Source organism: Aedes aegypti, chromosome 2 (assembly GCF_002204515.2).
Source record: "Aedes aegypti strain LVP_AGWG chromosome 2, AaegL5.0 Primary Assembly, whole genome shotgun sequence".
NCBI classification, from domain to species: domain Eukaryota; kingdom Metazoa; phylum Arthropoda; class Insecta; order Diptera; family Culicidae; genus Aedes; species Aedes aegypti.
The window spans coordinates 242,496,048-242,511,323 of record NC_035108.1 but is presented as its reverse complement, the minus strand read 5'-3'; the positions used below and the strand labels follow the sequence as shown (position 1 = coordinate 242,511,323).

The following is a 15,276-nucleotide window of genomic DNA, read 5'->3' as shown; positions in this document are numbered from 1 at the left end:
GTACATTACTATTCGAGTAAAATTAAATCAATTTTGTTAAAAATGCAAACCAGATACGCGTATTTTCCCAAAATATGGGTGTCTAAAGGTGAGGATAAGTACATATCTAAGTTTTTTGAGACAATTAACCCTAAAAATAGTTCAATATCCCTGTTAATCAAGGTATAATTCATAAAACATTATAAATTTTAGAATCACAGGGAGCTGATATATTTATTCGCAAAATTGTGTATAAAAATCGTGGTGGTCGCCTTTACCCCATGGGTGGGCGGTTTTACACCCCGTCGCTAAAAACAATCCTGATAAGACATCACTTTTTCAAGCATCAAGAAAAAAAAATTTTTTTACAAATACAACACCTGTGATATTTTTTGATCATGCCTAAGGTTTCAAAAACAGACACGCTGCGTCGAAAAAGGATTTACTGATTCTTGATTTTTACATATGAATTAAGTTGCTTAGGCGGGCGGTCTTACCCCGTCTTCCCCTAATTGATATTAATTTGATATCAATCAATCAAAAATATATTCGATAACATATTTAGTTTTCGGTTTGCTATCATGTTAATTGTTTGTTAATGTTATAATTTCATGTTATATTAAATTTATTGTTGCTACAGACATAAACACTATGAAAACAAAAACATAAAGCATTTATCTTGTTGCAGACTCGTTTCTACATTAAACAAAAATATGAATATTTAAGTGAGTTCTCAATTTGCTCTCAATTATAGTAGAAATAGTTTTCAATTTGCGTTCGCCGATAGCAACCATAGTTTTGAATTTGATTTCATGAGAACGACCAAAATGACAACAAACTGAGTTGTCAAAATCTGCACTATCACGCCATCAAAATGAGTTTTCGATATGATCTCAAGTTTTGTTAGGATAGTGCCACCTAGCGGCAAAATTGCGAACTAAATTGTCTGTCTTTTGAATGTCCTTGACGTTCTGTACAACTTTGCCGAAGACTCCAACTTTCTATCTCATATGGATCACAAGATAGAACTTGCTTAAAATGCTCACTAGCGCCACCTAGCGGCAAAATTGCGAACCAAACTTTTTGCTTTTCGAATGATGATCTGCTGAACAACTTTGCTGAAGACCGCACCGTTATAGATCATCAGCATTTCGAGATATAGCATCATGAATGTTCCTGTTTTGAGGTGATGCTAAACTTTTCAGGGTGATTCAATATTCAGCTGAGTGCTACAATACTTTTTCAAGCGAGTCCGTATTTATGACGGGTAGTGTATATTATCGTGAGTTAAGGCTGAATCAGTTTTACTCACTTGGTATACACTGCACCGTTTTCCAGGCGGAATCATTTGCTCTCAAGCAAGCAGGCGGAAATATTTGAAGCAGCACTTCAACAGTAATGGGCAAAGTCATATATTTCTGTTCAGATAGTCAGGCTGCTATAAAAGCTCTTGCTTCGGCCAATTCGAGGTCGAGGCTTCTCATTGCATTTCAAACTTAAACCAAAGAACTGACTTCAGTCAACTCTGTAAATTTTGTATTAGTACCTGGTAAATCTCCCATTGCTGCAGAATAAGCCAGGTATTCCAATTTTGGAGTGCTGGGTGAAGTTTCAGATCATTTTGGGTGGTAACTCAGCACAAATGATTTAATGACAAAACTTCGAAAAGATAAAGTATCGAAAGAATAGAACGTCGAAAGGTTGTCTTTAGACATTTTGTCCCTAAAACGATGAGGAATTCTTTAAGAGCATATCCGTGACGCAAACATCTCGATTATGCTGAGATAGGTGGGTTCGAATCCCATCGGTCGAGAATACAGATGTTCAAATAATCAATTACCAAAGAAAGCTACCAGTTAATAACTGAGAAAGTTCCCATGAAGACACTCAAACTTAAAAGCAAGTTGTGTACCAATTGGGATGTAATGTCGAAAAGAAGCTTGTAGAGATAAAAGTGCTTCATATTTTGACGTTTATTACAGTGCTTTTTGGTCATAACAAGTCATAAGAATACAACTGTGAATGTCAATCTTTTTGACCTATCATGAATACTGTAAGCGGATAAAAGTCTTCAGATGCACTCTAATTATTCGATGACATGAACAAAAGTAAACAGCAGAAAACGTATCAAATGCCTTCACAGCGAAAAGTCATGCCTTCACATCCGGACCGATCGATATCTCCTCAGCACACCGCACAGGAACAAATGTGGTCCCGGCTTCAGATACCGATAGGCAAGAAGAGACATACGGAGTAGTATGATTAAATTTTCATTATCCTCCATACATACATTTCAGGGTAAGACCCGTCAAATGACTTCCTCATCATCGCTTCCGCCCTTCCCCCAAAGCATACTTGAGGTCTATGCTGAACGATGGCTCACCACCTCACAGTGGTTCAATGATGTTTTCTATCAACGGTCATATTATATCCGACTTCCTTAACACTTTTGTGGTTAAAATCTAAAATTTGAAGCAGATTCATTGGATTTTGACTTTTATACATCTTTTATTTTAGATCGAACCACTGTGCACCCAAGGGAGCACGATGAATCACAAGGTACACACGTACACGACACTGAGACTGAGCTTTGCTACTCTCTTGGAGCTTATCGTTGCTTGTTGCAAGAAGAAGTGAAGATTTTCCAATGCTGCCAGTGCCATTCATAAATTATTATGCTACCTACCCACTATACTCTACTAAGCAGCAAACTGCCACCGGATAGTGCGTAGGTGGTAATGGTTCTTGCTGCGGCGGTATGTGCGAAGAAAGCGTGTGCATTTGTGTGTTTCTCATGGCGGTTGAGGCATACCGTGGAACGATGTTATATGAACCGGTTTGGTTGTTCTTGTGAGCGGATCAAAAGTAAATCTGTTATCTTCGATTTAAACTTGATGAAATATTGAATTCGCTGAGCAGTATTAAACAAAAATATCTATAACATCCAATGAAATTGTTGATGCCTTATTATCTAACTATTCAATATCGCTCCATTCTACGGTAAATGGTTTGTCAACTTGGTTTAGTTATAACCGCAGCCCAGACGGAAGAAATAGGAGCGAGCAGCTAGAGCTCAGCAGTTCAAAGCACAGTATCGATTCGTTCTGGGAACTGATTTCTGCTAAGGTTGGCACATTGGCTTTGATTCTGCATTGTTTTATTATTGCTGAACACGGTTATTCCAGCGTATGTTAGGTTCAAATGTAATTTTGAATTAGTATCATATAAACCAATTATGCTCAGGCTCATTTTTCAATTGCTTGTATTCGCTGATCGAAGATAGTTATCAGAATAGATCAGTGCACTTCTTCTTCTTCTTCTTCTTCTTCTTCTTTTTCTAGACCATAACGTCCCCACTGGGACAGAGCCGGCTACTCAGCGTAGTGTTTAATAAGCACTTCCACAGTTATTAGATGAGAGCTTTCTTTGCCAAAGTTGCAATTTTTCGCATTCGTATATCTTGTGACAGGTACGATGATGCTCTATGCCCACAAAAGTCAAGGAAGTCAAGGAAGTCATTACCGTTAGAAAAAGATCCTGGACCGACCGGGAATTGAACCCAGACACCTTCAGACACCACACACTCGAATAAGGAAGGCCCCCAAACAATGCTATTCATGATAACTTTAGGAGTAGTACAGCTGCCGAAAAAATGTACGAAGTTTGTCACATTCAGAAGGTCTAAACGACACGTGCGAATGTGATATGTTCAAAAATTCAATAATCTTCCTGAAAATCAATCTTGAATTCTTCATTTCATTTGCGTTGTTTTTTAGAATGGTAACATTATAACATAGATTCCTCTAAAAATTCCTCAAATGGTATTTTCCTAATGTTCATCTAAAATTTTCACACGAGTTCAACCTCCGATACCCACAGAGAAATGTTCATGGCACTTATGATGATCATTATTTGGAGTTTTCCTAAAATGTCGTAACGCATTTTGACATCAGATCCACCAAAAAGGTTTCCAGAAACCTCCAAAACCTCTTTAGAAAAAGATACCGCTATTTATACCTTTTGAAGGAAACAGTTTGTCACTATTTAACTCTCAAAAGCGCGCTCCTAATCAGTTTCGGCCACTATGCTGGTTGAATGATACTGATTTTGACCATGCATCGGTACTCTAGCGTATCAAATTAATGCTTCTATTTATAAGCTTCAAAGTCGTTTTTTGAATCTGTGAACAGGTTTCATCGCATGAGACATTTAGATTCCTTGAAACAAGCAGCTTATTTTAGAAGTTAGGAGGTCTGCTACTCCACTGATTCGGAATCGTTTCGCTCCTAGATATCGAAAGATAAACTCTTGAACTCGGAAAGAACTTGCATCATGAGTTGAAACCAACCTCAGATGCTGATTGAGCCATTTTACCACTTCGACCTCCTCATCATCTAGGACAAATAGGATAAATCTTTCCACCTAACTACCGATTCGTCCAACAAAACAGTCCACAGTCCAAGCATATAATTCTTCCGAAAGAGGTGCGCCAGCACATGATTATTGAGCTGAAATCGAATTCAGGTTAACTTTTGCGTCCATGAGTCCTCTCGTGGTGTAGGGGTAACGCGCCCTATCTAGTGAAAATAGAGTCGTGAGTTCGATTCTCACCGAGAATACGTGTAACTTTTTCGCAAACTTCACATCAATTTGTTCATTTAATCCATATCAATAATTAAAGTATATGTAATGTTTAGTTTTTTGGTAGTTGTTAAACTTCCACTCGGCTGCTTAGCCGTAAACCACGAATCATAATTAATTTAAATCAAGTAGTCCAAAGAAGCCTTTAACCTAACGACTGTTATATCGGATCTCGGATAAGACACATAATACAAGTGTAACGGATGCGCGTTGAAGTACAAGTGCTCTTTATTCTCCAATTTCACAATTCAATTCTCAGGGTATACGAGATGCAACGTTTCCACACAATAGAAGGTATTTGACAGTAAGGTATAATCGTTTCACGGTTTACATACATTCTAGTTATTTCATGGATTAGTGCGACACTACAACGACATTCGGCATACTTGCATTGGATTTAATAGCCTACTTACACCAAAACTATTACTCATAGCTTCATGTGGTATTGATTAAAACATTGATAAATTCTGTCTTCAATATCATGTTATATCTCGAAAGTAAAATTATACTTTACGCCATATAAACAAAAATAAAGGGTACCGTAAAACTGGGTGTCTTTGATAATGCGGGTAACTTTGATAGTGCAGGACCCACAACATACTAAATGAAACAACATAATTACTGTTAATCGGTTAAGCAAAACAGATGCAAAAACCAAAAGAATTATGGCCCAAACGCAATGAAAGCGGAACGGCAACGGAAAGCAGAACCGGTTCACCGGCATGAATCACACCACCACGACTAAACTGTCAATGAATGAAAGTAAGCCAACACTGAGCCGACAAGCAAGTAATAGTCCATGCTTGCAAACCGGTTCCGCTATCATTGCGTTTGGGCCTTTCGTGTGACACTTCAGGTCAGAGCCTTTTTTGTTGGAATCGAAAACGTTTGTAGCTTTATATATGTGAAAAATAATGAGATTTTAGTATTTTTGGAACGCTTACAAACAATGTGTTCTACGATTTCTATTTTATGAAGTTATAATGACTTCGTCACTTGTCCTTGATGGCCTAATTATGGTAGAATATGAATTTGGTTTAAAACCTCTTAGTGAAAAACATTCTCACAAAATTAGACTATTTTTGTAATCAAAGTCGTTAAACGCCTAGTAGTATGCAACGCTCTATATGCTTTATGTAATTCGTTCGACTTTGTTCGCAATACACTTATTTAAATTCCAAAAACGATTGGTTTACCGTAATCCGGGGTATCATTGATCAGCGGGGTAACATTGATCGGAATGATTCATCTCATCAAAAGTTCGTATTATCATTTATTAATGAAACATTTCCAAATCATGAATGGTGCTTCTCTTTCTTACATTCATGAGCTAATAAAAGTTAATATTTTTACGAAAATTGCTTTTACTTTATACGTAAATTTGTCAACTTTTCGAAATCATGATTTTAATTGTTAAGGATGACACTACGAAGATTCATGTCTCACAAAGGTTCTGCAAACGACATAAGCAAGGAAAATATGGTTCTTACTAAAAATGACTTCGCCGAAAATGATTTCGTTGTCAAAACTTTTATAAGTATGCTCAATTAGGCAACATTACCAAATTACTGTTAAGAATGTAAAATTCCCTTAGGAAATTGCCTACCTTTAGGCGTATTCCGTGATTCAAGGTGTTTTTAATTTTAAAATAACTCAAAACGTAAATGACTTGTAAGCGTTTGGTCTTCATATTTGGCATCAGGGGCCACAATTTATGTAAGTAACGACATTTTCAGTATTATCGAACGTTGTTTACGTAGGTGATCAATGTTACCCCATATCAGCTAAATCAAAAAATCGCCTTAAACATTGTTTTTAACATGCTTAAATCTTTCAGTAAACAAAATACAGTATATAGTCTCGAGCTATGGGTGGCAGTACTTGTTTTAAAAATATAAAATTTGCAACATTTGCATTTTCAAACAAACTATTGAAGAAACATTCAGAAAAATGATCAATGTTACCCCGGATTACGGTACGTTGAACTTATCGATAGATATGTATAGTTGTCCCGGCAAACTTTGTCTTGCCATCAAGTAGGCTATTGAAAAACGCTATTTATCGTAAAACGAAAGTTTCGTTCACGCTCGTTTTTTCGACATTCCCGGTGAATGTTCAGGTATTTGTATACACACAAACACGTCGCAATTCTTGACAAACAAAACGAAGAAAGAATCATTCGAATCCATTGACCCGTTCGAAAGCCATTTCGTGACATACAAACACCATTCTATTTTTATTTATATAGATAGATAGATAGAGAGATAGATAGATGCAAATTCTTATCGAATTGTCGTGGTGTTTGTCGTCTATGTTTTAACTCCAAATTTTTTTGTAGATGATTTTTTCCTATAAATTCTGTACTATCATGCATAAAACCCAATAACTCTATGAGCATTCTCCAATCTAATACCAATGCTAGTCCGTTGTCTAGTGTGGTGCTTCCTTCAAAGGGCAAATTGCCCACTGGAAGCATTAACGTGTAGTGTCTTTTAAAAACTGCAATATTGTGAATCAGTGGTTTGGTTGTGGAGAACCATGTGTTTACATGCCCATTATCAAAGTTACCCAAAAAAAAGCCCATCAAAGTTACCCGACTTTCGATTATACGAAAAATTATAGATGCATTAAAAATGCATCGTTATGCAATCTTTCAACTACAACCGGTAACTAAGAACCAGTGCTTGTAAACAACATTTAATAAAAATCTTGAAATTGGAATGCTGAAATATTCAAATTTTCTTAAAAAAAAAACTATCAATGTTACCCCGTTTTACGGTATCAGTATATTATCCGAACAACAAAATGTGGTAGGGTTTATCTCTCATTTAAAACAATAAAAATCAATGTTCATGTACCTATTGAATACATCTAATATGTTGACAAGAAATACTCTTTTTGATAATTTTAAAATGATCGATTAATATTGAGATAAGCAAATTACAATGTTTCAAAAACGTTTTTCTGAAGACCTCTAGTGGTTTAGAAGATATTTCCTCTCTAAATACTAAAAATTATTAATTGATGTATCTTATTAGTATTGGAGCTTATTTAGAGGTTCTTAGCTTCTAGATAAAGGAGAAATATAAAACTATTCGATCCGAGTAGTTTTAGATTTTTTGCTTATCTCGAATCCAAGAACCTATTCATCTCAAATACTGCGAAGTCGAAAGACATTTCTCTTTCGTGATAAATTTAAAACCATGTTCGTCAAGACCACTCTACACATTTGGCTTGGTTTCTCTGATATTAGAAGTTTGAAATATGCCGAACTTATTTTTTAAGGAAACAATAGAACAAAATTACCATGTAAGAACGCTCAACTCGTTCAGCTTCGTTGAATAGAAGTAAATCGCCACAGTTCTTACGGATAAATACGGATAACCTGTAGAACACACCTTCTAAAGGCAAAAATACATATACCGTAATTCGGGGTAACATTAATCAGTTGTTTTATGGAAAATTCTCAAAAATCTCATTTCCAAATGCAAACGTTGCAATTTTTATATTTTATCACAAGAACTGGCGGCCATAGATCGTGACTATAAACTGTATTTTGTTCCATGACAGGTTTGATCATGTTGAAAAATATATGCATTTTTATATAACTTCTATGGGGTAACCTTGCTCACCCACACACTCAGTAATATTACATATGACGTAAATTTAGCAAAATACACGATGTAAAAAATTAAATGTCCTAAATTTTATGGTACGTGAACTTGAAAATACGGCATTCTTGTAAAATTACGTTCAATGGGACTGAAAATGTTTGCAATCCGAATAATATGCAGTTCAATCTGACGGAAAATTACGTCATTTGTAACTTAAATTTAATATACTTGCTTAAACATGGAGGTCTCATGTAATGCTAATTTCGATAATTTTTCTAACTTAGCATGTAAAGAATGATCGCTAATATTCAAAATACCGTTACTTACGAAAATCATGGCCCATGAAGTCAAATATGATGGCTAAACTTTTACTATTTGAGTTATTTAAAAAAAAGTTTTGAACTGTGGATTACGCCTGAAGATAGGTCATTTCTTAAGAAAATTCTACATTTTTCATAGTAATTCATGAACGGAATTGTTTTCGGCGATACCATTATTGGTTAAACCACGTTTTTCTTGCTTATATCATTTTCCGGCCTCATCTTTGGAAGTATTATGCACAGGGATGAGAAATGTACTGTAGCAAACATTTACCACCTCGACATTCACATTTTTCTACACGACCATCAAAATCCGAAGCAAACCATGACCGTTCAAAACAAAAAAATGTCACGGCTCTTCAAAACTGTAATCTTCTTCTTCGCAACGTTTTTTCAAACCCGAATGCGAAATGACTCGAGCACAGCGGTGACACGATTTTTCCGGTTTTCGGGGTTTTTCAATTTTGCTCGATAAAGGCAGCATGAAATTGAACTTGTTTATATGTATCGCAACGGAATGATTGTGCTCTTGCTGTTAACGCTAATAGATATCAATTAGTTGAACACACAAGCGAAATATTAGCGATCGAATTATTATACATTTTTTCCAATCATTCACCTCGAGATGGCTGCCCGAAAACGGTCATAGTGGAGAGACAATAACAGTCAAGCAGTGTGTGAACCGTTGGCAGCGCAATACCTGATGGTATGAACCAATGCACGAAATCACTAATCTGACGTTTGAGCGGTGCCAAGTTCACCGATTCCCATGATCACTTAAATAACACGGCACTGCTTAAACGTCAACGAATGAACTCGTGCACTGGTCCATTGATGCTGCTTCTGCTTTGTGTTTTGGTTGACTGGCAGAATCGATGAACTGTGGCAAATTGTGATCACAGTTCTCAAGCCTGATTAAACATGAAAATTATTATTTCGGAAAGTTAAAAATTTTACGTATAATCTCAGGAATATGAGAAACAGAAAAAACATTCATACACTGGAAAAAAACGATAAACGCTTTCCACTTCATGGCACATTCCGATTAATGTTACCCCGCTGATCAATGTTACTCCTTTTCACAGTAATCTTAAAAAAAAAACTGATTGCAAATCCTTGTCCACAGTTCACTCGTAATATTTTCGGCTCAACTTCGAGATAGCAAGTTATTCCTCAAATTAATCAGTTGTCTCCTAGAGTTTCTTACTTACTTCTAAAGTTTATAAATTTCTCCTACATTTAAACATTGACGTCGCATTGGAACCGACAATTTTGAGTTTTAACTTAAGTTTGATATTGCTTGATTGGTCGAATTTTCTTCTTGATAAGTGGAGTGTTCAGTAGGCCGTCCCTTATTTTTCGAAAATGCGAAATGTTAAAAGTTCGTCGTTGTAAAGTGCTCGTTTTGGTGAGAAAAAAATCAGGTAAAAATTTAAAGTCCGTACGTGGCCGCTAAGTGGTCCCCCAACGGCCCTGAAGGTATTGGGTGAAAATGATACCCGTGCGCAAAACCAAGCTCGCTGCTCTAGTGCACGCAACGTGAGTACGAAAAGCCACTATTAACAAATTCTCCTACATGCGTTGATGATCAGCATAGAAGTTTGTTTTCTTCGGGATGATTCAAATAATACGTAACGCAAAATTTGTCAATTTTAGACCCTCTCCCTCCCCCATGTAACAGCTTTTGTATGCACAATTCATTTTTTTTTTGTATGGACCCTAACACTACGGAAGATCCCCTTCCTCCCCCTGTTGCGTTACGTAATATTTGAACGATCCCTTTGTAATTCCGATTGTTTTTGTGAGCGTGCAGTGTTGTGAAGATATCCACAGTATAAAATACTATTTTACTTAAAATTCTATGCTGATTATCAATTTGCTACTAGTGGCTTTTCGTGCTCATGTTGCGTACACTAGAGCAGCAAGCTCGATTTGACGCACGGGGATCATTTTCTCCCAATACCTTCAGGGCCGTTGGGGGACCACTTAGCGTTCACGTACGGACTTCAAATTTTTACCTGATTTTTTTCTCACCAAAACGAGCACTTGACAACGACGAACTTTTAACATTTCGCATTTTCGAAAAATAAGGGACGGCCTAGTGTTCAGGGTATCACTCATATTTGGAATTCGAAACAAAACCAACAACACGGTCAATTGATTATTATGAAATTTCTCAGCTTAAACTCAAGATCAGGGCTGTTAAATGTCACGTGACTTTGACATTTGAATATTGCATATATCTTCCTTCCCTGTGGAAAAAGTCATCGGAAAATGTTTTTTTTCCCGGTGACTTTTTCCGAATTACTATCCGTTGGCAATATTTGCTAATGCTATATGTCGATTGGGAAGGTGTTATAAGCATTCTAATTTTTCCAAAATAATGACATTTAACAGCACTGCTTAAGACCTCTCGGAAAAACTATAAAAGTTGACCTAGAGGAACAAAATCTGCCTTGTAAATATACTTCGATGGATATAAAACTTTGTATGTACAATGCTGTGTACCTCAGAATTTTCGGCAAGGATATCCCGACAAAATTTCCTGTGGATTTTTTGTTCAATTTAATCCTTTCACCGAACGTTTCTGTGCGTTTTCACAAATTTACGGTGATTTCTGGTTTTTATCATTGACATTTCACAGTTCTTCCGTTGAAATAAAGAACAATTTCTTTCGGATTTCCAGTGATGTGCCTTCATTTTAATAATATCAATGCAGCACTTATTCTTATCTACACAATTCTAAATGAATATCCCGAACAAAATTAGTCACTGCTATATGATGATTGAAACGCAAGCACTCAACAATGGAAGCTATTTGATAATTGAATTTTAACTTTTTTCGATACGAATAGTTTATTAAACGGAATTCCATAAATTATGAATAATTACAAAAATACCTTATCAGCCGGAAGTAAATTGATATAATTGACGGATACTACACTAGCGACTCATCTTGTTTTCCAATTTGTAATATCTACATTAAATTTCACTTCACTACCGTCTTTACCAAAAATATAAACTTCGGCGAAATTCGCAATTATAAACATGGCCGCCTAATGATCTCACAGATTTTTTGTGTAAATTTCGGTATATGGTAAAAAGATTGATCTCTACCGAACTTTTGTTCATTTTTCACAGACTTTTGTAACATCTTAGCATTCACCAGATGAAAGCACTGTTGTTTCAGTTTAATTTTATACAACAGTCCCATATTCTATGGCATTCCCTATACATATGGGTCTGTTATGCGAGTATGAGCAGTGTACTAGATCTGCCGTTTTTCCCTTTCCAATTTAAGGATCCAAAGAGGTCTCTGCGCTAAAAAACTTAATCATGTTTTCAGCGTAAACGAATATCTGGTCCTCCAGATGCGTGTTCTTTAAAATTCAAGGTGTAGCTGTGGTTCATCCTAACCTTTATCCAAAATAAAAGAGGCTTAACTAAACATTATTATAATTTTCTTTCATGTACTCGAAAATCATAGCTTATTCAAGAGATAGAGCCCATTTTAATCCCAACACTAAGCTACCGACAGCCTTAAGCCGTATAATAAACACCTCCGATGATTTAATCCCTATTTATTACCTTTCTGATCTCCCGACTTTCAGTAATCAATAAATCTCGTTGGATTAAGCTTCCGCTGCGTTATCTCATGCCGTCACTTTACCGCTCACACACATCTAATGTCAGGAGGGATTAAAAACTTGTCCGGTCGACAGCTTCTCACCGCTGCGTACTGGACGACCAATTACGGAACAATCTCACAAATCAATTGAAATTTTGCACCGACTGCATGACACTCACAAATGCACTGATGACTTTCATTGAGCACAGAACCGAACCTTCACCGCGAATTTGAAATTCCAACAAACTTCACTTATAGGTAAGTGCGTGGCTAGCGGCGACCACAAATTCAGAACTTGCTTCTGGGCTCTGGATTATTTTCTCTTTGTGATCTGATTCTGCTTTCACTATCATTAATCACAGAACTTTTGTCGCATTCCTTCCTTCTCCACACACTCTCAATCTCTTCTTCGGTTCGGCAGAAATAGCCCTCCTCTTATCAACCCACGCCTGTTTGTTTCCCTCCGTCTTCGCTATTCATTCGATTCTTCCTCCATGCACTCGATCTTCTCTGTTTTGTCGGTTGCGTATTTCTCACTCGTCTTTGACACGGCCCTCTCGATCTCTTCTCCTTTTTTGCTTCCTTCTTCTCGTTGTTACTCTCGTGTCGCTCCTCACAGATTTTGATGTAGTAAATATTGATTTTTTATTTTTGCTTTCGCTTCTTGGAATATTTACATGCTTTCTTGGCTACGGCTATTAAGCTTCACTCACATGAGATTCTTATTCGATTTTTGGAAAAACCACTGCCACTATCACTGATTTTTGGTAGAACTTGATTGCATCAAATGCCAATTGGAACGACTGCGGCTAAACTTCTAGCCGGATTATGTTACAGGACACCTATAATGCACCATCATTTCATTCGATCACTATCGTAAGATGCACACACAGAACTGATTTGAGAGCAATGCACCAAATTGCAAGCGACTTGTAATCCGGAATTCCGTGGACAAACGTTCTCAAAGGAAACTTTTTACACAATTTCCTCATAAAAGTAGGCTCTGCCTCTTGTGGTTCCCATTTTTACAGCATTCAATGACCTTTCCCTTTGTGGAACTATCCTTTTCTATATTTTAGATGAACTTCACACCGATCCCAGGGTCTGGTCAACCAAGATTTTTGGACACACGCACATGGTACACAGTAAAAAACCAAAAATTCACAGAACACACGCAAAAACGACACGACAACGACGGAGGACGCGGCGGAAGCGGTTCCCGTGAAATCCGGATTGCTTAACGCCTCACTGTTTCACTTCTGTTGGATCGTCTTGAAACGGGCTTCAAACCATCCTCTGCGTTCCACAATGCACCGGAAGTTTGGGCAGGGCAATTCAACGACACCGACCATTCAGAAAGGCTAGTTTTTCCCTGTTCTATCTGTCCTCCGCAGGGGTAGACATTTTGAATATCACACAAAATCCGCAGTAGGCGACGACGACGACAACGACGATGGCGAGGAGCGCAATAACATTGTACTTCGGATGATGCTTCTCTCTCACTATACGGCGTTAGGATTCAGAATATCTTGCCTGGTCTAGTTGCCTGATGATGTTTTCGGCTGTCTGGATCTGCCCTCTCTCGTTTTATGTTTCGTTTCGACAAAATCGATAATTTTATGCTCATTCTCTTCCGCAGCTGCAGTCAAGCATATTGTACAACCAGCCGAGCAGCCCTGTAGCATGCGTTCGCTCTCTATGCTCAACTTCATTCATGCCTGCTTTTGTCCATTCTGACAGTTCGCTCTTTGGTTGGGCTTGTTCTCTCACCCCAAAAACTGCTGTTGTATTTTTGTTAGTTGTTGGTCGCCCCTTTTTTGTTATGCTTCTGTCTGTGGCAAGAGTTTGCGTGTTTTGATGCAGTATCTTACTCACGATTCTCACTACAGTTTGGCTCTCGCAAAAACGATTGGAGATATGGTAGTGGTTGTGGCATTTAACCATTGCCGTCTGACAGTGACACAAAAACGATACTTTATGACGTTCCAATATGTTCCAAATTATCGTTCACCCATTCGGTCTGCTATTAATTTTATTTTAGGACAAGCATCATTGTACCAACAAAAAGTTTGAAGTGCGGGATATATTTAAAATAACATAATTTTTCTTACTACTGTTTCAAGTATAAATCAACCTCTCTACAGACAGCATCATTTTTTACTACAAAAAATATTTGAATTGCGACAGCTTTTTTGTTGATATTTTTGCACAATTTTCTCAGAAGCTCTCCAACACATCTAATTTTTGGGGTGAATCGATTTTGACCATTGTTCAACTTGTTCGCAGATGCTACGAAATTCATTGGGCCACAAGTAGCCATATCCCACGTAAATATATCAAGCTACAGAATGTTTCTCATGCATGTTCGGATACTTGCTTTTCAAAACAATGCTTTGTCAAGAGTTTTTTATTAGAAAAATAATGCAAAATGGTGCAATCCTTTAAGAGTATTGCATTCATGTTTCTGGTGCCCGGCTGGTCGTATAAAGATCTCAACAACTTCAAAAAACGTCATTTTGTAATTAAGAAGTTTCTCGGAGACAACTCAACCGATTTGTATGATTTATTTAAGAGCCAGTCAGTCATTGGTTTGCCCTTGTGGGTTAACACAGTTTCTGTGAGGGTTATTATTGTGCTGAAACAGTTAAATATGTTAACCTGTTAAAACTTTTTCAAAGTCCGTTTTTAAATCGATCTCTCAGTAATTATAAATATCTTATTTGAAAACCTTTTTGAATAATAATTTTTGATTTTCATTTAATTTTAATTTTGCATTTATTGATTTTAATAAGTAACTTAAGACGATTTTTATTGATATGATACAAAGATGCAGATGTGAGAACAGCTTTCCCGGGAGGCAGAACCGAGGATGAAGAGATGCGGCACGAACCGAGTATTGTGGCGTGAAATTGTTGATTCAGTATTATCTGTCTAGATGTCAACTTAATAAATGAATGACAAAGATGCATTAGAGAAAAATTGCCATATTCTGAAAACCACGTAGAGTAATTTACGACTTCGGAAGTATTTGCCAGTTTTTTAGTTTCCTGAATACGTCTCCTACGTTGATTTCTTATACAAGGTGGCGGAATAA

The 15,276-nt window shown here is 36.9% G+C and overlaps 1 protein-coding gene across 5 annotated transcripts in view; it reads right to left on the bottom strand.

The window, feature by feature from the left end:
* LOC5575438 (semaphorin-1A) overlaps positions 1–14,029 on the bottom strand; it is a 612,610-nt gene extending 598,581 nt beyond the window's left edge. For 2 of the 5 annotated variants that reach the window (XM_021844665.1, XM_021844669.1), the window contains exon 1: positions 12,143–14,028. The gene's annotated coding sequence lies outside the window, so the exon portion shown is untranslated. Of the gene's footprint in view, positions 1–12,142 lie in introns of all 5 variants that reach the window. The other 3 variants (XM_021844666.1, XM_021844668.1, XM_021844667.1) reach the window with 3 other exon arrangements.
* Positions 14,030–15,276: the final 1,247 nt, after the last annotated feature.